The 24,621-nt window shown below is 45.1% G+C and overlaps 1 protein-coding gene across 2 annotated transcripts in view; it reads left to right on the top strand.

The window, feature by feature from the left end:
• Positions 1-1,240: 1,240 nt before the first annotated feature.
• Positions 1,241-24,621, top strand: part of LOC119442589 (transcription factor Sp9) — a 151,874-nt gene continuing 128,493 nt past the window's right edge. For both annotated transcript variants that reach the window (XM_049662248.1, XM_037707515.2), the window contains exon 1: positions 1,241-1,694. The gene's annotated coding sequence lies outside the window, so the exon portion shown is untranslated. The remainder of the gene's footprint in view (positions 1,695-24,621) is intronic.

Below are 24,621 nucleotides of genomic sequence, written 5' to 3'. Positions count from 1 at the left end.
CGGTGTACGTGTCTTACTAACGATGCAAGATTATTTCTGAGTCAAAGAGAAAGAAAATATCACGGAGAAAACACGTATAAAACGCGCACGCGGGCGCAATACCGACCAACTTGGCACGGGAGCACGACGACGACGATGCACATTTGTACACGTCAGCACCGTTATTAAACCTAATTATAGAATCCGCGATGCGCATGATTTACATAATCTAACTGTCCGACTCGGCGTCTGTAATTGTTATTAATGTCAGCCTACATCCGATAAGGCCGCCACCTGATTAGAACGGAGACAGCGTGCAGAGGCAGAAGTTGGTCTTCGTAATAATTATTCCCCTTCTGTCTTTTGGGGCGGGTATAGAAGCTAGTTTAGCCCGCCTTTAAGCTACCCGAGAGTGCATGCGGCAACTGCAGGCAGCGTCATTCGAGCTAACCAGCATTTCGAATCAATCGCCTCGAAGACGGTAGACAATTAACTTCATTACTGTCGTTATTACAATTAATCCTCATTACTTTCTTTTTCTTTAGGCCACAGGAGACCAGAAAGGCGGAATAAAGCAAGAGCATATGAAACGAATGCCACCACATCGGTGAGATGCCGCTAAGCTGAATGCCGCAACCCGCACGTGATAGCAGGCTGCGCGGGCGACCGATTCGTAAAAACATTAAGCCATCCCCGCGAGCACCCTAGAATTAGAGCTTAACTGGCTCCTAAATCACGAGCTTGTTTTAACCGTAACACGCCTCACGTGCACGCCGATTTCGCCATTAGGGCAGTCCGCAGCATTTCGCAGCTAGGCGGCGAGAACGAAGCCTCACGCTCGCGCCTTGTCCCGGAGCATGCGTGCAGTCTCAGGTTACGCCGCACCGCGCCCCCTCTCCACGAGCGCCGACGGAGGTTACAAACGAATGCGTCTACTTCAACGCCGCCGCCGGCAACCGCCACGCAACGCAGGAGTCGGCGGCGAGAAAAGCCGCTCAAATTGCGCGCGCTCAGGCACCTCTCGCGCAAGCCGACTACTCAGGCGCAACGCTGGGCCGGCGAAAAAAATTCCGATCGGCATAAACGAATGCCGAACGGCGTACCGCGGGCGGGCCGTCCCGGTGGTCCGTGTTGGGCGGGAACACGCGCTGACGTCATTCGTGTGGCTCCGCCCATTCCGCATGCGGTGTCCCGCCGCGCCGCAGTCGCGTACTCCGAATAGGCGCGGTTCCCCGGGCGTCTGTCTGCGGTGCCCGTGCCGTGCTCGGCGGCGAATTCCACGGCGGGTGCGATAATTGCTCGCTTGGCTGGCGGTGTCGGTTTCGCGTGCAAATTCTGCGGCGGGCTGCCGCCACTGCTGTTCCTTCCGCCGCCCTTGTGCGCTCTGTCCAGTCGCCATGTCTTGAACGCGGTGTCCGTGCGGCTGTCTGCATGCGGCGTTTTGAAAACACCCCCGCCTGGTGCCCTTCTGTTACGGCGTGGTCTTCAAGAGTGAGCGCAGCAGCGGAGGAATCGCTTGGTCGTGCGTGTCTGCACTGAACGAGTCGTCGTCCTCAGCGATTTCCCCTGTGGATGTGCGCGGACTACGTGAGCCGGCTCCCGCCGCAACGCGGGACTGGCGCGGCGACCGCCACCACCACGGCCCGTGCTGTCCCCGTGGTCTCTCGTCAAGTGGCCGCCAACTGACGTCACGTGTGACGTCACGTGGCATGACGGTGAGTCCCACGTCCTTCCCATTGAAGCCGCCGGTTAATGATGACTACCCCTGGACTGAACGCTCGGCCATCGTGGCATAGTGGAAGTTTGCCTTTCCGTTTTGTCCGGCCGTCCCACTGCACGGTCTAAGCGACGTACTGTATACTTTGGATGTGATAGCAACATCTCACGCTACGTGGGGTAATCGGAGAAGCATAATCCCATTTGTGGAAACAAGGATGGATTGTTGATGGATAATGAATAAAACCTGCTTTTGATTTCATTGTGACACGCATGCACCAATATGCGGAGTGCAGCTATGCGGAGTGCAGCTTGTGTGACTGTACTTAGACGCGATCACGCTACGTTTCACAGTCCCTCGTATTTGCGGTTTTGCGAAGCTCAAACGCAAAGATAAGAAAAAGCAGGGCGTATAGCGATCTGCGGGAAGGAAAACGTCCACCAGCACGTCCGAGCCTTTGGGGCCTTATAACAATAACAATCAACTTGATAAGTCAAGTCAAACATGCTTGTTTGCAGGAAGAATACAACAATATTCATGCGGGAACCAAAGACAAAAGGCGACACGCCTGATGAGGTTTTAGCTTCGTCACTAACGATACAGCCTGCAGCAGTGGACAAAACAGCGAAAAAAATAAATAAAAAAGTCGCATTTTATCGAAGTATATAAGCATTTGCCATCTTCAGGTGTTATCGCATGCATAATTCTGCACACATTCGAGGCGTACACATAGGCTCAAACCAATTTGTTTAAAAACTGTGAGTAACACCACATTCATTATTTAATATATCATCTACAAATCTTTCTTTTAGATATAGTTCTGGCATGTGAAGATTAAACCGATGGGTAAACTATAAAAACAACTGGAATTCGATAACTCAATGATTAGCTTTCTTCTTACGACAGCCAACCAGCCAATAACTTTTGTCGCGCATCCTAGTGAATCGCATCTACACCACTTAATTTAATTACGAAGCTCGGGCGAGAAAATTATACTTTAGGCACTTGCAATGAGAAGCGACCGATACATCTCAAGAAAGAAAGAAAGAAAGAAAAAAAGTCAAAACGAGCATTAGAGCAACGAACTCATGCACAGTTGTTTCAATAGCACGGCCTGTTGGCGCAGGCACATCGGAGTTTCTTAGTTTTTTCTACTGTGCGTTCATACGCCATCTTTGTATTCAAAACACTCAAATGGGCACATGCCGTCGGTCATGCGAATGAAAGGAAAAAAAAAAAAAAGCACACAAGTGCAAGAGCTACCCTGCCTAAAAAAGAAGCGATCGAGTTACACCAGATAAAGTTGAATAGCACCAACACAATAAAAAAGTCTATAGCTGAGTGAGATGTCTTTTACGCTGGTAAGTTCTTTGTGATTCGCTGCAATATAAGTGGTAGTTATTTGCTGAAATTTCGCGATTTGCATATTTAACACTTTTCACACCTTTATCTGTCACGCATTTATACAAAATGAAATTTGATTGTTCAGGTATTAATAAAATTAAAAAAAAAAAAACATCCGATTCCACAATGTTGTTTACGTTCCTATGCTGAAGAAAATGACCCACGTTCCTAGCGAAAATGCAACGTTCGAAGTGGGTGAAATGAGTATATAAGCTCCATGCAGTCAATGCTTTGGAATCTACAGCTGTAGTATCAGTTGTTGGATCATATGCTATTGTGGGGTATGTTTAAGGCCTTCATCTGTCGTATATAAACGTAAATGTCTTTGAAAGGTTCTGTTTCTTTTGCATGTCTTTATTGTCCTATTTTACGTATTCACTCGTTTCTCAACTCCAGTTCAGGCTTTCGATATGGGTATAAATGAATAATGTCCATGTATATCGATGCGTTAAAAACCGGCAGCTATAACCAATATGCCTAAAAACTGGCAGCTAATATCAGGAGTTGCGTTGTCTTTTGTGTGAAGTGTATAGGATTTCAACTGTCCTGTATATATATATATATATATATATATATATATATATATATATATACAAACACTGCCTCCGAAATTATCTTCTTTTTGCCCACTTCATGCAACATCGCTTATCGCCTTATCGCCTGAATCCATCTTTTATATCTAACGTAAGGTTAATCGTTAGGGTTTGTTATTTCCGGCGTTGCAGCCAACATTTAACTTTGTATGCTTCATTTTTGAGTTGCTCCATCTCGGACCTTTAGACTGCAGAAGCGACTGCACCCGCGTGACTGGCGTTAAGCGGCGTGTCATTTTTCATCGCGAGTAATTTATCGCCAATTCTTGTACGGCTGCGCGCATGCAGCGATTGCTATGCACATACCTTGGTCGCATAAGGCCGCAATTAGCCTACATCACCACGCAGCCTAGCAGGAGTCGTGACGGTGCTAAGTGCCTTGATTAATGGAGCCCACACTATGCATTGTATGACCCTTGACGTGTCAAGTCAACATCTCGTTCTGTTTTATTTATTCTTCGTCTCTATAGCGCGGTTATATAAGCGCGGAGACAGCACGGAATGTATTACCTGTATCGCTGCACACACGAAGGTTATTTTACCCCCAAATGTCGAGATTCAATTGATTAGTCGTCATATACGTCATAACACAAGTGCATAGAAAATTAGGGGGCGACGCTGTTTAATAAAAGTGCAATTGTAGAAGCAATCGAAAGAAGGTGAGTTCGCAACATGAATTAAAAGCCATTGTGACGCTCACAAGCTCTGTTGTGGTATACAGCATGCTTCCGACATTATACGAGGTAACACGTAGTGCACTTAGCTGAGGATCATGATTTCGTCTAATTGGTTAAACTTGTGCACCTCAGTTAATGGGGCCCGTACAGCACCAACACAAGACAATATCGCGCGCTTTTTTTCATCCCGATTTTTTTTTCTTATTTCATCCTGCTTCGCTTGAATTAACCTACTGTTTAATTGTCAGTATATATGCTGAAGTATGAAACACGCGAAAGCCCACTACACAAGTAACAAAAAAGCATATATTGTCTTTCTGTTGACTTTTTTATGTGCTTAGTTGATAGTCTGTTGAAATGTAACAGAATATAATGCATTCACTTTTCAAACGCAGGAAAGTGAATATGAACTTTCACCAAAGAGGAATGAATATACGCCTACCTGCAACGAAGACGACATCCATGGGATATTATTATTATTATTATTATTATTATTATTATTATTATTATTATTATTATTATTATTATTATTATTATTATTATTATTATTATGGGAGCAGGCTGACAACTGGACGGACGTACGGGCAAATGAAGTGAACGCACTACCAAGTGACGACGTGTTACATCGTTATAGGTATATAGCGCTACTTCTGTACAATAATTTTTAGGCTCTCTGACTGCATTATATCAGGAGATCTCTGATGTTGCGAGGTTTCCCCAATGAGTTTGCCTGAAATTTCTTTATGCCTTTTTCATTCTACGCATTAGGTTCCAGTTTTCTCTACCGCTATCCGTGGTGCCGACGCATTGTGTATACGAATGCTTATAAACTTTAATACCTTATAACCGTCCCGCCTAGGCGTCTCGATTTTTCGTTGATTTATTTCATTTTGGTTCTGACTTTATTTTTATTTGGGTAGTGAATTGCTTATTAGGTATTAGCCTTTAGGCTATCTGGCTGTAAATTGGCTAAGCAACTGCCAATTGGTGATCACACAATAACTAACGGCAGTAGTGGCCAACTTATTAGGTTCGTTCAGAACTATAGGACTGTCGTCAGTTATAAGGCAATAAAAAAAGTCACTAGGTTTATTATTTCTCAAACATCAAACCTTCCTTTCCTTTTTTTTTTTCAGGGATGAGAAAAACCAGGAACAATTTAAACGTTTGCGCTTTATTTCTACTGCCAATATACAGTTATTCATTATACAGTTCTTCTAGATTATTTATAACTACTTTAATCGATCAACCAGCTACGTATATGAGCGGTACAACACACAGATAAATTGGAATACCGCACATTTTGCACTGAATAGTCCATTTTGTTATACTGTGAAAAAAAAAGAAAAGAAAGATAGCGATCGTCACAACGTCACTGCCTTCTTGTGTTAATTTGCTTGTGTTTCAAGGCTGAGCTGTTTTCAACTTTGCACTTAGACCGCTGCAGATAAACAAAGTCTATAATCGTGCTGGTGAGATAAAAAGCGGGCTGCAGTATCTGCAGACAAGGGTGCGGGCGATTTTGGGATGTCAGATTTTCTCCCCTTGCATGACTCGCGCGAATACAGTTGTTTAGCAGAACAATCGAACCCAAGGCACTAATTTTTTAAAGGAAATGTTCGTCAGCGTAAACAACTGCTTGACCATAACTAGGAGGCTACGAAAGACAAGCCGTTGAAATTAAGGCGCTTCTGCTTTCCCACTCCAAAAGTAAAGAAAAAAAAAAAAAAGCATTCCAAGTGGGTGCGAATGAACCAAACCATCTAATGGGATTGCTACAACTTTCTGTTGTTTATGTTAAAGAGTTAAAACACATTGAACTATCGCTGTGCCGAAAAACAATGACAAAGCTTATGTGCAAGAATTTAGAGATTTTAGATAATGGGGAGGTTATGAACTACCATACATTAATGCTGCGTCACTCTTCCCTTGCTTGCCAGCGCTGATAGTCCGCACACAATGCTCTTTCTAAAAAAGTGTGTCAGTATATGAACCGATCAGAACGGGCCACTGAATGATTCGGCGTTGCAATTAGGATCGCTCCAACGCGCATAAACAGAGCTGCATAATAAAGTCATGCATGAAAACATTCCGCTGCGCACCTCCGCAACGAATATTCCGAAATGGGCACTATATATTTTCGGGATTACTATAGTAAATGAATATGGCATTGGCCACAGCAATGTGTGCCTTTTCAATTGCACCGTCGGCTCCGTAAGATTAGACATTTATTTACGCGATATTTTTTTTTTTTTTTTTTTGTGGCACGAGCACCGAGTGAAACGTTTGTTTCTTGCGCAGCAACTTCCGGTTGAGGACCCACTTCCGGTTTGTCACAGAGGTGGGACAAAATTGCAAATAAATCATAGAAATTAAAAACAGGTAGATATCGATGGTTCTACTTATGGTTGATGATAGATCTGACATCGGAGCACAGGTTTAGTACAGTAAAGAGCTAATGAAGTGTCAGGAATAATTAGAAACAATTACGGAAAGTCTAATTGCCGTACACCAAAGCACAGAATCGTACACTTTGGATACCCACCGCATGAGTAACGGTTTGGCTCCACTTGCGTGGCGGTTTCCCGCCAGTTCCGTTCGCTTGCCCCTCCGCGTTCGGTTTGCCGCCCGTTCTGTTCGCCATGGAAGTAGACGACAATGACGCCGGGCCTAGTGTAGTGTAGTGTAGTGTATAGTGTAGTTTACATCGTTTACATCAAGAATTCACCAGCATTCTCTGCGTCTGTATCGTACTTCACTTTAATAACACAAAGTTAACACAAGGAAAACACAAAGCTAACCCAAACAATACACCAGGGTACACCAACGCCGAGGAGCGAGTGCCACTAATATACATCTAAGTCAAGGATTAGGGTCTTTTCGCGTTTTTTTTGTGTGTATGTGTGTGTTTGTTCTTCTTCTTCTTCTTCTTTCTGGGGTTTTACGTGCCAAAACCAGTTCTGATTATGAGGCACGCCGTAGTGGAGGGCTCCGGGTTAATTTTGACCACCTGGAGTTCTTTAACGTGCACTACAACGCAAGCACACGGGCGTTTTTGCATTTCGCCTCCATCGAAATGCGGCCGCCGGGGCCGTACGTACTAGAGATGGAAGAATATCAAAATTCTCGAATACGAATTGAATACGAGTAGTAAGCGTCAAAATCACATTGAATATGGAATAGTCAAACGCAGACGCATATATTTCACAGCAGGAACTTTTATTCCGCTATGTTTAGGTACCATGCCTGTAGTCACTAATGCAGAAAAATGAAGAGAGTTAGCTATGTCAGATACAAATTATCAGTTTTAAACACAAGACCACTAATTTGTCATTAAAGAAATGCTGCACGAATATTCTCTCAACCACTTTTAGAGCCATCGTTAGCTCTCGAAGAATGAATGGCTGCTGTGTTGACTCGCTTCCCCAAAAGACCCCAAATAAGTGGTTGCGGAAAAAAAAAATCATAAGTCCTTCAACGGTCTTTTTTTCCCCCTTCTTCGCAACTTGTGTGCAGTAGACATGTGTAAAATCGGCTGTTCCAAAGAAAACATCACTGGTTATACCGTAAAAAATAAAGCATCTACATGATTAGACCAAAAGTGACAGAATACAAGCAAAACTCGCAGCTTGTGCGGTAAGCTTCGTGCCTCAAAACCTAAAACCCATTTGTTCCCGAATCGCTTCAAAAAACGTTCTCTTTCTTCACTGCTGATAATTTGCGATACGTTGTTTAGAAGACAAAGAAGAGTAGCCACACTTTAACAGTTGTTTATTGCGAAATATTTTGTAATTTCTGAACATTCGAAAATACGGAATAGTCCATCTTCGAATGCGAATACGAATGGTTAGTCTGAAATATTGGATTCGTATTCGAAACTTCGAATATTCGCCCACCCCTAGTTTGTACCTACACGTATTCGTCATATATATCAGCTCCAACTCCTCCCTCTATACCTGCATTTAACACTGTCTGGTCATTGCGAATAATAAATAAGTGAGACTAACGTAATTAGTGGATTTTATTTAGCTGCATTTCTGTAACTGTGGCTATTAAATGCGACCGATATGCCTGACGACCATGCGCTGTCGCCAATAATGATTTGCCAAAAGCTTGATTTTTCCTCTTTGCAGTATCTGGGCCCTTTTCTGGAATCACGGTGATGTCGTATAGAGGTAACGCGTGTGTATAAGTAAGGCAGAAACTTCTTACTGCCCGTTCCTTGGCATTTGTTACAGGCCATACAGTGATGAGATGCCAAAGTGTTAGACGCAGAGTCGTTTACTATACCTCTTGGTATACGTGATGTATATAGTGTATAGTGCATGAAGGCACACACATACATAACGCCATTGTGCACAGTACCACAGTATACCTGTGTTTAGTTTTTGGCGCTATCAGTGACAAGTGTCGAAGTGAATATATTCCACGGACTGCGTGAGTCCGAACCGTCGGTTCCTCGAGCCATTTTCTTCTCATAACGTACGTTACCCTGAATTTCGTAAAGTTGCCGAAAGCATACGATGGAAGCGCCAGCTCCACAGACTGAATTCACAAAGCCTTTCGTTCGGAAGTGTTATTTGCCATTATAGTCGCCTTCGCTAATATACATGTATAATATATCCAGCATCAGGACTGGCTGAAATTTTCTCTGCCAATCAATTCGAAAGTAATAGCTGGTTGTGAATACGGGACCAGGTCTTCAATCGTAGCTTCCGTCCAAGTGATATGTTAAATAATTTACACCCTTATGCTCTTTTAAGGGCGTAAATTATTTTACAGTATATATGATGGCAACACAAGTCGCTGCTTCAATTCGGGACTGTTTGCTACCAAATATTGTAACGGATGTCTAAAGCATTTCGGGTGTTCCTGCGGAAAAAATAAATTTGAGCTGCCAGCAGAGGATAACACATGTCTTCAATGGTGACAGATGTCACGAGCTCTAACTTAGGATCAAAGCTTTCTTTCGTTAATGCTCTTCGACATCGCATGGCCGGCCGCCATCGCTAATAATATGTCCACCATCGCCACGAACAGTTTTTGCATAAGAACGTATTTCTTAGCACGGGCCTGGGTTCACTGTGTACGTCCTTCACAATATAAGTTGTCGCCATCGTCAGGCATACTTCACCCTATAAATATACAGACCCTCTTCTGCATATTTTATATGCTGTAATTGACCTACGATGTAATAATAATAATGGTAAACTTATTGATTGAAACTGCCGTATAGCGAAGAAAAATGAGCCTTTACTCACCACTGCCAGTGATCGAACTGATGCCCCTGCGACAATATTTAGATGCGCTCTCACCGAGTTTTGATGCTTGGTAATTTGACGGGGGCTTTGGCGCACGTATATTGGTAATTTGACGCACGTATTCCAGAGGCTACAGCATGACACTACTGCAGCAGTCTGATAATGCTTACACCCGTAAAGAGGTGCTGGTTTTGTCCCACGATGAACACCTCCATCCTTTAGACTATTAAAAAAAAATCTCGTATACACGACAGCGAGCTCAATCTATCTGGCGATGAGAGAAGACGCGTATAGTTGAAAACTATGTTAATTCGGATCACGTGATGTGCACCGAAATATAATTCGATAGCGATGGCTATTAAAGTTTGTTTCATCTTTTGTGTCGTCTGTCACAGATAATCACGTAAACTTGCTACAAAAGTCGCCAAAAAGACTTCATTTGTCCCCATTGACGATTGCATCTTGCCCCTTAAGGGTGAGGTTGTTAGCTATGAAGCAAACCAAGTACTTTTTATACACCCATAAGGGTGTTAACGTATTTAGCGTGACATGTGGCAGACGTATACGGCTTTGTGCGCATAAAAAAGATGAAGCCGTTTTTGAGAGGATGGCGATGTTCGCTGCGAAGCCGGGCCTGCTGCTTTCGCAGTAAATAAGTGCATATAGAAGAAAAAAAAATCGCTGAACTATGCCGATTTTTATATTATTAACCGTATACGTAACTATAGAGCCCTAACTTGGAGCATGTGCACTCCCGTTCTATACTTTAGAACCACGGAATTGAATTGAATTTATTTCCAACAAGCATGTTTACATATACATGTTTGAGGCGTATGGAAATAAAAGCCGCTAAAAGGCAGCTTGACATAGCTTCCATATCCCTAATCGATAAGAACCACTTATCGATGAGAGAATTCCACGTATTCGAAATGCCAGTGAGACAAGTCGTGACTCTGCACACTCTATTTGCCGTTTGAAAAAGGGGGAAAAAAAAAAAAAAAAAAGGCTAAGCAAAAAACATCGTTCGAGTCCTATCGTCTGCTCGAACTGCATAATTCGTTCTACACCGAGCTGCGTCGGGTCATAATTACGACTGAGGCAATTGATTGGATAGCGGTGATGGAAGTCAAGTTATGCGGGCCGGATGCGTTCAGGGAATACGCGAGAAACAGTGCGGCAGATCCGGATGAAACTGATGCAGTCGGCAAGTCACGAACTGGTTTTTCGCACTGCATCGGTTCCGCCACCTCTGCTGTCATGTATAGATTCCGATTTGCAGTTCTCCCATTCGCACTTCCTGCAATTCTAAAGTGACTCAGTTGCCATGAACTTATACGCTGTCTCGCAAGGAGGCATTTAATGTGTTTTCATTCTTGCTTTTATTAGCTGCGACAGCAGGAAAAAAAAAATGGTTGTAAATAGACCGCTTTCTCGATATCATAGAAATTAAGAAGTAAAAGCTCGAAAGAAAAATAAAATGAATGAAAGCAATAACAACAACATAAAGAACATCTACGACATCGGTTATTTGAAGAAACGTTTAAAGAATAAACCAACAAGCTTAACTAACAGAAGTTTAGACTAAGAACAAAGCGACAAAATCAGAAGCGTATCAGACGTCTGTGCTTACATACCAACACAGAGCTTTCTTCGTGTGTGTGCGTGTGTTTTTTTTTTTCTGATCTCCGTCTCTTTTTATGTGTGTGCATTTTCGTTATCTTTCTGTCTCCCCTTACCCCTTCCCCAGTACAGGGTAGCAAACTAGATATCTACCTTCCGGTTAACCTCCCTTGCCTTTCCCATCTCATATATATATATATATATATATATATATATATATATATATATATATATATATATATATATATATCAGATGTAGATCACTCTTTCCTAAAACAAAAATTGGAAAAGTGCTATGATATACGGTAGCTGGAACCTGAACATTTATTAACAAAATTGTCGTTCTTCAGTGTACTCGCGAACTTTCGAAATAGCCCCACCTATGCGAAATCGCATTCCCTGTGGGTTATCATCGCCGTATCTAATATACACCAGCAATGTGCGTTTAAGTAACCGTGATGCGCAAAGCGTACAGATTTTTCAGTAGTTCTATTGGTTTTGAACACAATCTGCGAATTCACTGTTCAACAAGGAAACATACTAATGTTTCTTTTGCAATAGACTGGCGTTTGAGTGCCAAATGAAACGTAATCAATGGACAAAAGAAAAAAAAAAGCTTTCAATACGATTTGTTTCGAAAGAGAAACAGACATGGGTTCTTAATCGTCGAAAGCTTATCCAGCCAAAGTTCGCGACCCCTTCAGGGCAGGAGCACATTCCTAGAATATCGTATTAATTTTTTTCGACCATTCAGTTGCTTCTTGATATTTTGCTTATAATAGCAAATCATGGCTCAACCGACCAATACTTATGATTGCATGTCGGTATAAACGTAATATAGGGTTTACTTTAGCTCTGCCTTGTTCTGTAAGCCTACCGAAATAAGCTGAAATAAAACAGACAGTGAGATCACCGATTATACGTAGGGGCCCTATCGAGAAGGAAATGTATGCACAGAAACATATAATATCAGAAAGACATTCAAGTGTGGAAAACAAGAAAGATTCCTCATTATTTGCTTCACTTAGGATTACTTCCTATGTGTGTACAGTCTTTACATCGGAGATGAACACGAAGTCACGACTGACTACCAAAATTGAATACTGGATTTCCGAAATGTGTCCTCTACATATACAAGGTGAGATCAGGAATGTGGAACGCTTCATCTGGTCATTTCGACGAGGAAAGAAAGACGCTGCTTCACAGTCTACAGAAGAAAGGTCCCCCAGCACGCGAGCTTTGAAGACGTACTCGTATAATACGCATTCTCCGAAGGGCTCGCAATACTGGGCTCGCAGTACGACTGTTGATAGCCCTTCTTCGAGACACGGAGTTGATCAACGTTTTTGTGACACACCCGTGTCGACAACATACGAAATGCTCAGGCGGAACAATTGCCGGGCAATCATGCCCGGCTAATTAACCCCACTGATTGCAACACCATGTATACCACCGCCACAACAGAAACGAAACAACGGCGAGACGGAGGCACGATGACATCGAGTGCAACGTTTTCTTTTCGCTTGTTTTCACGAGACGACAATGACGACGGATGTCAACAACGACGACGACGACGCGGCGTAATGGAACGGACGGACAGAGAAAACAGTTTCGAGCGCTTAAACTGCTGTCACAGTTAAATCTCGTGCTCAAGGATGTGCAAGTTTTGGTTTGTTGGGTGCACGGTTCGTTGCATCGAACCAATATTTCACTGAGCCACTGTTCGTGTTGAGTGCAGAGGTGGCATCATTCATTATACGTCTCTGCTTTTGAATTGGAGTTCGATCGCGTGCTTGATTCACCGCGGCTGCAGCAGCATTTACACGGCGAGGAATCGCACGCCCATGTATTTAGGCATAGATGTGCATGTTGAGTGATAATGCCGTGGTGGAACGTGCTGTACAACTGGTCCGTCCGCATATCTTCAAGTATAGCTGAGGAACGCGTTTAAATTAGGCTTCCTTTGTTCAACATGCGTTTGTATGCGCACCATTCCTTTTTATATCGCTCTCTCTTTTGATTTGTGCACCTTCGATCAGCGTTCATTAATTTTACCCCCTTTTCCAGCACAGGTTATAACCATGCATATTACACTGGCTGACCTCCGATTCCTTTCATGCCTGTCGTTGCCATGTCGTTGCTAAGTCATGCGTCTATTTTCTCCTCCTCCTCCTTCTATACGATGTGAAAATTAATACAGGGTCAGTCGTTCGAGGCTTTATATACGGCGTATGTCTCAGATAGATAGTCATACTTGTGTATTTAGAACGAAAGAATGCATCCAATATTAATAAATTTTACCGTAATTTTCTTCTACTCTGCGGTTATAGCGGAACACTTTATAGCTGTCGGTCGCTGCAGTGTGTTGAAAGAAAACTGGCGCGCGTGCGTCCCATGGCGCGCTGCATTCAGAAAAAAAAATTGAGTCGCGATCTCGCAAGTTATGCAACATATCTCCCGCACTCGCATTACGCGCTGATCGGTGCACAAGCCGGCTATTCATCTTGCGCTTACTCAAGCGTGGGGCTCGCTGTTAGACGGGAAGCCGATAGCGCACGTATTATAACTATACAGCAAATTACGCCCTTCAACGGCGTCTCACCCTCCGCTATCTTTCTTTCTTCATGTTGCGCGCTCGCGGGTAGATCGTGAGCAATATACCGGGTATATATTATAGAGGCGTAAACGAGGTGCAGGTCGAGGTAATGTCGCGCCGCACTTAGTCGCGCCGGGTAATGAAACGACCCCGCCGAGAAAGAAAGATGGACGGTGTCGCAAGGAGGCGGCTTCGACCCGGCACGAATCAAATTATGAGAGAAAGAAAGAAAGAAGGAAAGAAAGGAAGGAAGGAAAGAAATAAATGCAAAATTAAATCGATATAGAGAAACGAGCCGGTGCAGGACAGACGAAGAAACAAAAGGTGTCTCGCGCAGATCCCGGGGCGTGTACTACGTAATACGCCGACGTGGTCTGTGTGATCTTTGCTCCGTGGCGCTCTCGTGGGTAGAGCTCTAAAGAGAGCTCCGCTGCGGCGTCCCACGGCGGCACCACTTCGTCGGCTCGTGTATATGTAGCGGAGTATATGTATACGCGTATATATATAAATACTCGGGCCTTGCACGCTCGAGGCGACGAGGATGGGGGCCGGCCGCCATTAGCAAATATGTGCGATTGTCCGAGGCATTCCTCTTTCGCGCCCTCTATCCCTCTATTTATCTCCGGGGCCGAGACAAGCTCGCGGGACCTTTGCCACCGGGGCGTTGTGCGTGTGTTTGTGTATACGTGTGCATGTGTGAGTGAGAGTGCGCGTAGCATGAGGACTAATAAAGGCTGCGCTCTCCATGGCTTAAGCAATGCTTCGGTCGTTCTTTTAAACTTTTTAATACTCCTAATATTTTCAGCTTGCAGACTTCGAAGGCGAAAAAAATAGCCCCGGTTCGAAATCCCTCTTCTCTTCCTCCGCGCCTTTCTTCAATTCCACATTTTGTTTCTACGATAGTTTTTCTTCTTGTTCTCTTATCAGTTCGCTTATCTGAAGCTAGGGTCGATCAACGGGCCTGCAAGAAAAATAGCCCTATTGGAAGGCAGACGTGAAGAATAGCGAGCGAGTGAGGAGGAAAAGTGGAGTCGAGGGCATGGAAGAACCTTTAGTCGGTGGGTCTTGGTCAGTAAGCGCTTGTATATGTATATATACTTAAATAGAGCAACAGCAAGAAGTATCGCAAGAGGTTGCGGGGAAAAAAAAAACGCACACACATACACACACGTACAAAAAGAGCGCAAGACAACTCGGCGAGGTGATGGGGAGAAAGTTGGGGAGCGCGGCCGCGCGCACGAGAGAGGGAGAGAGAGAGAGAGAGAGAGAGAGAGAGAGAGAGAGAGAGAGAGAGCAGCTTCAATCAGCAAAAAGAAAATTAAGATTTCTCGCTTCCAGAGCAGCTAGCGCGCCTCGCTCGGCGTACTATATAATGGATTTCGTGACGAAGCTACGGCGAGCAGCTCACAGCCGCTAACTTTCCTTTTCCTCTCGTGTTTGTTTCTTCTTCTTCTTTGCACTCTTCGCGGCGGCGGCAGTGGCTGGCTTTCGGGTTCGCGCATGCTTCGGTGGCGGCGGCGGCGGGCCCAATTCCTTTCGCTCATGTTATATATCCACGTCCAGTACGCTCGACGCGGTTATACGCTGCGTGGACCCGCCGTAATGCCCTTACAGCCTGTTTGCTCGCCTGCAGCCGCTGCATGCACGCTTCGCGGCTGTGTCAGTTCGTGGTCGGTCGAAGCGCCGCGTCTCGTTTCTTTTCATGTATTTATTTCTTTTCCACCGGCTCCGCGTATACCTATATACTAGATCGACTATACGCTCTCGGGCATCGCTTAAATGTCGAAAGCGCCGCCGCCATCACCATTGCTTAGTTCCGCGGTGGAAAGGTCGCGCTTCATAGATAGATAGATAGATAGATAGAGTGAGCGAGAGAGGAAAGTGAAGCGAGAACAGAAGCTTTCGCGGCGGCAGCGAGCCCGAAAGATCCTTTTTGCGCTGTCGCGGACTCTGTCCGGCGTCGTTTAGGAAGGAACGCGTGTTACGAGCATGCGGCGTGCATGCACACGTATAGGGATAGACAAAGAGCGCGCGCGCATTCGCGCGGCGTTTCAAGGCTCGATCGCGCGTATGCAGGTTTCGACCTTGAAGACGCGGAGCGCCAGGTAGGCGAGGAGAAAGAGAGTGAGTGAGGCAATACCGGTAACAAAAAATCAAAACGAGAGAAGAAATGAAGGGACGAAGCTGCCCTGGAACGGAGCTGCGTGCATTTTGCAGGGGTGCGCGCTCACTTACACAAGGGCAATCGTTTTGGAGTATGTATAAGCATATGCGCAGTCGCTGGCAGTCATTCAGTGTGGAAATATCTTTCGCGGCGCATAGCTCGTGCCAGGACATGTATGGAGGACGAGCGAAGTATGAGCCGTCTCAGAGATGAGAAATTCAGCCAAGAAGCTGCTTAATCGAATTACGAAGCAAGATGTCTTTTTTTTTTTTTTTGCTTGAAACTCTGGCCAACCAAGGGGTTTGTGTGTTAGTGCAACATTGAACAGCTATGACTGAGTTGCAATCAAATAATTTTGCCGTGGTAGTGCAAGCTGGTATATGTAGGCTATATGGTTATTGGTGTCTAGTATCTTTCCACCTTCCCCATTACACTTACGGTAAAAATTGGAATATAGCAATATCAAAAGAGGCTAATAAGTTCAAAGCGCGAACGAAGACGGGGCGACAAGAAACACAGACAAGCGCTTGTCTGTGTTTCTTGTCGCCGCGTCTTCGTTTGCGCTTTTAAACTTACTAGATCATGGAATACCAACTAGTCCAAACTACCACCCTTCTAAATCAACAGAGGGACGCGTTAGAACCCCCTGAACACATACCTGAAAATCAAAAAAAAAAAAAGAAAAAAAGATTAAGAAAGTCACGCAACAACAACAAACGTCTGTCTGCCATACACGTCCCTGCTTAGGCGAATCGTAACAGTGCAGAACTGGTAGAGAAACGAAGCATTATCATGATCCTAAATGCGCTTTCATTAGTAGTTGACACGCGTTAGTATATGTGTGCAAGGTTACTACGTACCGTATTATTATTATTATTATTATTATTATTATTATTATTATTATTATTATTATTATTATTATTATTATTTTACATACTGCAGCTATACAAGGGCTAAGCTGGAGTGGGTATGATAGAGGAGTCACGAAGAACGAGCATGACCTTGAGTGTTACAAAAACGCTAGGTAACAAAACATGACATATAGTAGAATCAACTGCAGAAATACAGTCGTTAAGGGGAAGGGAGCACACTTTACCAGGTAACCGATTCCAAAAGTCAGTTGTTCCGGGGTAAAAGCTGTACTTGAATTTAATGATGCGCGGGTGGAAAGGTTGCAGATTAAGTTTGTGGCAAATTTAAAGTTTTCTTAGCGGATGTTAAGTGCACACAGTTTGACAGACTGGAGTACGAATTAACAGATAATTATGATACTGAAATTTTACGAAACCCACATCGCGGCACGCCGCGAGTGGTGTCAAGTTCAAAAAAGGGAGAGTAGTATAGAGGTGGAGAAGTAACGGTCGTATCTGTCGAATATAAAGCGCCCACATCTTTTTCTGCGCGGATCCAATTTTACCAAGACTGCTACGTACTAGCAGGCCGGATCAGCGTTTTATGTAACAGTAACTACGTACGTTACTCGTATATCTACGAGACGCTATAGCACATGCTCGCGTCACGTGGCATTACAACATGAGGGAAATAAATGTCACAACATCATGACGTCAGCAACAGCAACTATATATACGTAAACGATGACAATGACAGCACGACGAAGACATGCAGCTGTGAAGAAGGCGCGAACGACTTGCACGTCATGGTCCAGGATGGAATCCTGGCTGGGTACGAATAATTATTTTCTGGCGACTGCTTCCTCTCTCAGCAAAACATGGCCACGGCGGCCGCATTTCGATGGGGACGAAATGCAGAAAACAGCCGTGTACTTAGATTTAGGTACACGTTAAAGAACCCCAGGTGGTCCAAATTAATCCGGAGTCCCACACTACGGTGTGCCTCATAACCAGCTGGTGGTTTTGGCACGTAAAACCCCCATAATTTATTTTTTTAATTAGTGAAACATGATGTTAACAGCTGAGGCAGACCCCACTGGAGTTGGCTGAAGTATGTGCCTCTCATACAGCTATCGCTGAAAAATAATTATACGGCCTCTTGGCTCGCGCTGTTCAAAAAGCCATGCACGCACGCGCACGTATACGTTTCGATCTGATCGGAGTAAGGCAGTGCAGATAACCACTTGCACTTGACTTCTGCGCCAAACACGAAATAGCGCTCACTGACATCAGTGCTATTTTGCAGCTGTAGACTGGCAACCTTTTCTTCTTCTTTCTGGCGTTTTACGGGCCAAAACCAGTTCTGATTATGAGGCACGCTGTAGTGGAGGGCTCCGGATTAATTTTGACCACCTGGGGTTCCTTAACGTATACTGGCAACCTTTACTAAAACAGCTTTGCGTTAAACCTAGTCGAATTCTTAACTAATTTAGGAGGGACACATGGCTACGGCATGTCTGCCAAATTGCCCAGGCGGAGTGATGCTAGCATCCCTCCTAATGTGAGCGGCGCAATAAAACCAGCCGAAAATCGAGAAAAGCAATAAATGTGGTGGTCAGTTTTCGTTCTGACTTTTTTCTTCTTTTTTTTTTCGCCATACTTGCATCACGCGGCTCGATCAAAAACCAGGACCAGTCACTCGATCGATCGGGCCCCGAGCCCATGATATATAGGCTGGATAACGCGTCCGTACATAATCGCTGCTTCGACAGAACACGCTGTTATAATCTCCCCTCGACTGCGTATACACAGTTACAGATGCGCGTTTGACACCGAATCATTTTCACCTTGACGCTCGAAAGGAACCGCGCGCGCGCGCGCGCGTGTGTGTGTATAATCACGGATACACGACGCGCGCGGCCTCGTGACTGCACACGGCGACAGTGTTCCGGGGCACACCGTTGACGCGCCGGAGTGCCTTCCGTCTGTCGGGACGATGAGGATGAAGGATCGGCTTCATTACATCGCGGCAGGCATATACGCACCCGCTTGTCCGTCGCAGTCCGGCCCGAAAATAAACGAGCTTTAAACGCTCGTCCCGTCTCACGTGCGGCGTCGTTAATCACGCGGGCGGCGGCGAGGCGCTCCATGTGCGGCCAACCTGGGTATAATATACTCGCCTATTTTCCTCAACCCTCCCTACCTACCTTCCTTCGCAGCCGCCGGTTTCAATGTTATTCTTTCTTTTTCGCTCTAATTCTTCCGTTTATACGCGCAGTTGCGTCGCTCACTATACACGTGCATGTCGGCCGCGTTGTTGACGACTCGGTTTTCTTTTCTGTATTTTTCTTTCTTATTTTTTTCTTCTTTTGTTCTCAACCGCTTAGTCAAATTACTGGTCCGTCATCACGCCCTCGCGCGGTTAGCGTTTGCTCTGAGCTGGCGCGGGTGTGTTACAGTGTATAGAGGAAATGGTGCGGAGAGAGACGAAACGGGCACTCAACACATTAAACTTTCGTGATTTATGAAGTAGCACCGTTTAAGCACATGCTCGGTATATAGCCCGCTTATTATTATTATCCCCCACCCCAGTGCAGGGTAGCAAACCGGAAACTCGCCTCTGGTTAACCTTCCCTGCCTGTCCTCTCTCTCTCTGTCTGCCATGACATATAGTGCAGATGGGAATGACCGTATGCGATGAAAGCATGACTTGCACGTGCGCGTCGTGAAATAAAGTTCTTTTCATGAAGTGTGTATGGTAGTTGCGAAAGACGCTGGATGTTCGAGGTGTCCGGTGCGCTTGAGAGAGCTGTAAGCGGCGTGTAAGGCTGACTTGCTGTTTAAGTCATCGTTACAATATTAATAACCAATAGCGTTTACTTTCGATCCACAGAGACAACAGAACGAGTATGTGGGTAAAAAATCCATTTTCTTTTTCTTTTTCATCTGTTTTCTGTGTACAGAAAGCTGTCGAACAGAATTCGTATATCGGTAATTAATTGGCTGGGTGAGAACGGTTGCTTCTGTTAATATTACGTGGTTAGCTGTAATAATTTTCTAGGCTTTGAATCATGTGCGGAGAACGACAAAAGTCGTTTTTACTGCAAGTACGCTTTGCTCGTAATCGCACTTGATGATCATCACATTTGCCTTACACACTCGCCTCACTGCCAGAAGACCGACTACGCACTTATTTTTGTCAGACGATACTGCCTTATCGTGCACACCTTCCATCAGATTACACAGCTGCAGCGAGAGCTTTGTTTCCCCCCTTGGAGCCTGGCTCAGCCACGAGTTCGACTGACAGTGCCAGGAATTCGAACGAAGGCACAACTCTCATCACGCAGCTCTCAAGCAACTTTCGCCGCTCTTGCTGTACGGAAAATACAACCATCTGTGCACTGACGGTTAAACCACCGTGGACGGGTTCTGCAGGATCAGTGATTCTTCCCTGCGAAAGTCACCACCGCAAAGTTCAAGACATCCCATCAGTTGATATTGACAGCCGCGAAGGCACAACTGTCATTGTATATAGAAGCAGCGCGCATCTTCTAAGGACACGCACGAACGCAAGAAACAGACAAACACACACGCTTGTGTTTGTTTCTGTGCTCCTCCGTACGCGTGTCCATACAGAAGTGCGATGATACTACAACAAACAGTCAATCAACAAGCCCACCAATGTCTTTTCAGCGAGCTTTATTAGCGCGTTATTCACCTCAAAGTATAATAGATCTCTCACTGCATGATTCATTTCTGTCCTCAGGATCGCGTTTGATTTCATTGCTTCCCTCGTTCGTTGTCTCCGGATATACGAATGCGCCTGCCGCCTGGATTACCACGACGTGAACAGACCGTGCTGTACCGTCTGTGGCTAGGCGTTGCATTTACGAACTCATATGCCTTCCTTATTGGAATGGCCAATAGCCGCACGTGCGACATGTGCAACAGCCATGAGGCGCTAGCACACATTATCTGTGCCTGCCCGAGCTATAATGCCGAAAGACAAGTATTGTGCCGAGTGCTGGACCAATTGGGCAATCGTTCACTAACGGAACTCAAAGCTTTAGGTCAGTGCTCCGACAGAACTTCCGCGCTGAAGGCCTTTTTCGCATTACTAAGGTTCCTTGCGGTCTACGGGCCTTCACGATATACTTAGAACGGCGCCCCCTACCACTCTGTAGTGTACGCGGTTTGTTTGTGCTCGTCTCTCTTTCTCTTTCTCTCTTTCCCCCTTCCACTCTCTTTCTATTTTTATCTCCTCTACTCCTTCCCCCCGTGCAGGGTAGCCAACCGGAACTACCTCTGGTTAACTCTCCCTGCCTTTCTATGTACCCTTTCCTCTCTCTCTCTCTCGTACGAAGCAGCGAAGGTGTATACGCAGAGGAAAGCCTGGCAAATGTGGCATAATAATTGCGAAGCATGCAGTGTACAATGCAGCTTGGGCGTTAATTTACAGGGCTGAGCCGCGCGTTTATATATTGAAGCTATTATAAGAAGTATGTCGTGTTTCTATTGAATTCAGTCGCTTTTCGTAAACTTTCTATTGAGATGCAATTGAATACGGCGCACAATTTTTTGCAAGCCTTACCAGTGGTCAGCGTATACGCAGGAAAGCAATCGTTGCTTCATTACACAGACGCATGCATACAGAAGACCCAGTCAACTAAATAGACACACAAAGAGGTTACTGAGAGTCGTACGCGTACACCCTACACCGTCCGACTTATTTATTGTTCCTAGCCGTCTTTGCCAGTGGGAAAGATGCCAAGTGGTAACGACTGAACACGTGCTTTCAATCTTACGTTACCATACGCGATCGATTCCGGATATCAGTTGCAACTGCCTCGGCGAACATGCTGGGTCAACTTTTCCGTGTCACGAGGGCGGGCGGAAAGTTTCCTTTGTTTTCAGGCATATACAGTCGATGACGGAGCGCGTGACATAGAGAAGAGCTCGTATCGATGTAAAACCCCCAGGCCGTACGCAGGAAGGTGCAATTATCAATGTTTTTTTTTTTCGTGATTTCAGCTGACGTAGTTTCGAGGATGTCGCTAGTCAATATGGGTTCGCCTCGCCATGTTCTGCTTTCTTTTTCACGAATTCGTGAGAAAAGTCCGAAACAATCGAAGCTGAAGTGCCATAAAAACGTATTAAATACCGTGCTATAATACGCCCGCAATTTAAGCTTTGCTGGCGGCGATACAGAAGAGAGACACTTCTTTTTTTTGCGAATAAATGTTATTATCATTACGTGATATTGCTTTCCATGCAGCAGAAGTTTCACTGCACCGGCGCACAGTTAATGAGCGAGGCATATTGTAAATAAAACAAGAAAACTGCGACAAACCCAACGCACTTGTTGGAATCTGGGTAGGGGAAGCTTTCTTGAATCTTTTCAATTAAATGCTAATGCTATGCAAGGAAACGCACAATGCGTGGAATTATATATATATATATATATACAACTTATGCACCCTACACCCTCTGCTTAAATGCAAACACAAGTTCACGTGTGACGTGCCACATGCGACGTGCCACGCAGATATGGAAGGAAACATTCTGAGCAGAGTGGAATGTATACAAGGAGAAGCATGAAACATAGCGATGCATCTTGAACGTTTCAACACCTCCGACGAACACGGGATCAATAAATCACCCCGCGGTACCCGCTAGTGCGACCGCGGAGACCTCCCGCTGAGTCCATCCGGCGAGATGTCCTTTGTGAATGTCATTTGTCCTGTAAATGCTCGTGCTTTCCCCTCTCCGCGTCGCAGCTGTGTGGGAGACACCCGCTATGTCTACCTTGGCGAGACACCGACGCCAACCCGGAGGAACAGGCAAGAAAGCTGGGTCCGCAAGCTACACTTGAGTGACTGTAATGCAATATAGCATTATCAGGATTATCAGGATTGAACTGCCTGCAGGTTCACGCTACAAACTGCATTAAGACCCTTGCTGCGGCACACACAGATATATTAGTTGGATGATGGCTCGGGGATTATTTGGGGAAGTGGGTACGGGGAGAAGGGTGATCAGACAAAGTGGTGCTCAGGAGCTACATGGAATTAAGCTTCACACGCGAGGCTCCATCACATCACATCACTTTATTTTCCTTAAGGACCCCTTTTGGGGTTTTACATAAGGGGTGGTATTTACAAAATGTAGGCGTTTACAGCAGTCGAAAATGGTGATGGACAAGTTATGGCAGCGATATGAAGGGGAAGGCCGTTCCAGTCAGTTGCTGCTTGTGAAAAAAAAAATGAGTTCATAAAAGTAGTAGTACGGGCTCGCGGACGCAAAACTTGAAAAGGGTGACCGATGCGATGGGATCTGCGTGGTGGGGGTGCGCAGATGTATGGTCCTTGTCTTAGTGGCGAATAAAATAACTTGTGATACAGACCAAGACTGGCAATGCAACGGCGAGCAGAAAGATTACACAAACCTGATTGCAATTTTATAGATGATATGCTAACGTGGTATGAGCATGAAGAGTGAATGAACCTGGTAGCCCGGTTTTGTACAGCTTCGATGGCATGTGTTAAATATGCTTGATGAGGGTTCCAGATGGCCGATGCGTATTCCAGTGTAGTTCTAATGAGTGAAATGTGTGTTTGTAATGTGCATATAGTGTGTTGAGTGTCTCCCGGCATATTACTCCGCCATCCCCCGCCCACGTGTAGGGTAGCAAACTGGACCAAAGTCTGGTTAACCTCTTTGCCTTTCCTTCCTCCCTTCTCTCTCTCAGCATATGCCCTGCAGTGGTGTGAGGATCGGCCCAGCTAGGCATTACCTTTGATTGCACAGTCTCGAGGATTGGCCCAGTTTACTGTAACACTGTCTTCGGGATCAGCCTAGTTTTAATTTACAATATCGCTGAGATCGGTTTATACTTGGCAAGAAACCTCCCGACAGTGCTGAGAGAGAGAGAGAGAGAGAGAGAGAGAGAGAGAAAGTATGCAAAGAAAGGCAATGAGGTTAACCAGAAGTAATTCCGGTTGGCTACCTTGCACGGGGGGAACAAGTAGGGGGATAAAAAGGGGAAGAGAGCTGTAGGGGGAGCGAGAGAGAAAGGGAGACAAACACAAACAAACCATTTACACTATAGAGTGGTAGGGGCCGGCGTTAATAAAGTCTGTCGTGAAGCCCCGTCGATCCCAGGAATCTTAGTAGCGCCAATACGGCCTTCTACGTGGATGCTCTTTGGTAGCACTGGCCTAGAGCATTTAGCATTTATAAACAAAATAATTGAGGACAGGCTGTCTCACCTCTCAGTGTCTTGAAAACATTTCAACTTAGCACGCATAGTGTAGTAACTTTCTCCTAAATACATTGAGAGATCGATGGATGGAAACAACTTTATTAAAAATCCGGCGAAGTTTAACGACCCGAGACAGTATCGTAGCTATCAGGACTAAAAAGAAAGAGAAAGAATCATCGCATACATGTGCAGTGCTTAGTGATTCAAACTCGATACTCGTACAGCATGGCGGCCAGGCTCGTTGCATCACCGGTGAGCGTTGCGGGGCCAAATGCAGTCAACATGCGTCACAAACGCTCTCGCCATCACTGCGTACCACAATGCAACCGCTCAGTTTCACCTAGCACCAACTGGTGACACAACAAAAGCCGGCAGCCATGCCCTCCGCGAGTCGCGTTCGAATCGCTGATCACTAAGCATATTGGGTTCTTCGTTGTTGTTGATGTTGCGAGAACTTATCCGAAATGTTCGCTTTTTTTTTCTTTACAAATATTAAAA

The sequence above is a fragment of the Dermacentor silvarum genome, chromosome 2, assembly GCF_013339745.2.
Source record: "Dermacentor silvarum isolate Dsil-2018 chromosome 2, BIME_Dsil_1.4, whole genome shotgun sequence".
Taxonomy (NCBI): Eukaryota; Metazoa; Arthropoda; class Arachnida; order Ixodida; family Ixodidae; genus Dermacentor; species Dermacentor silvarum.
This window is presented reverse-complemented; position numbering and strand designations above follow the sequence as displayed.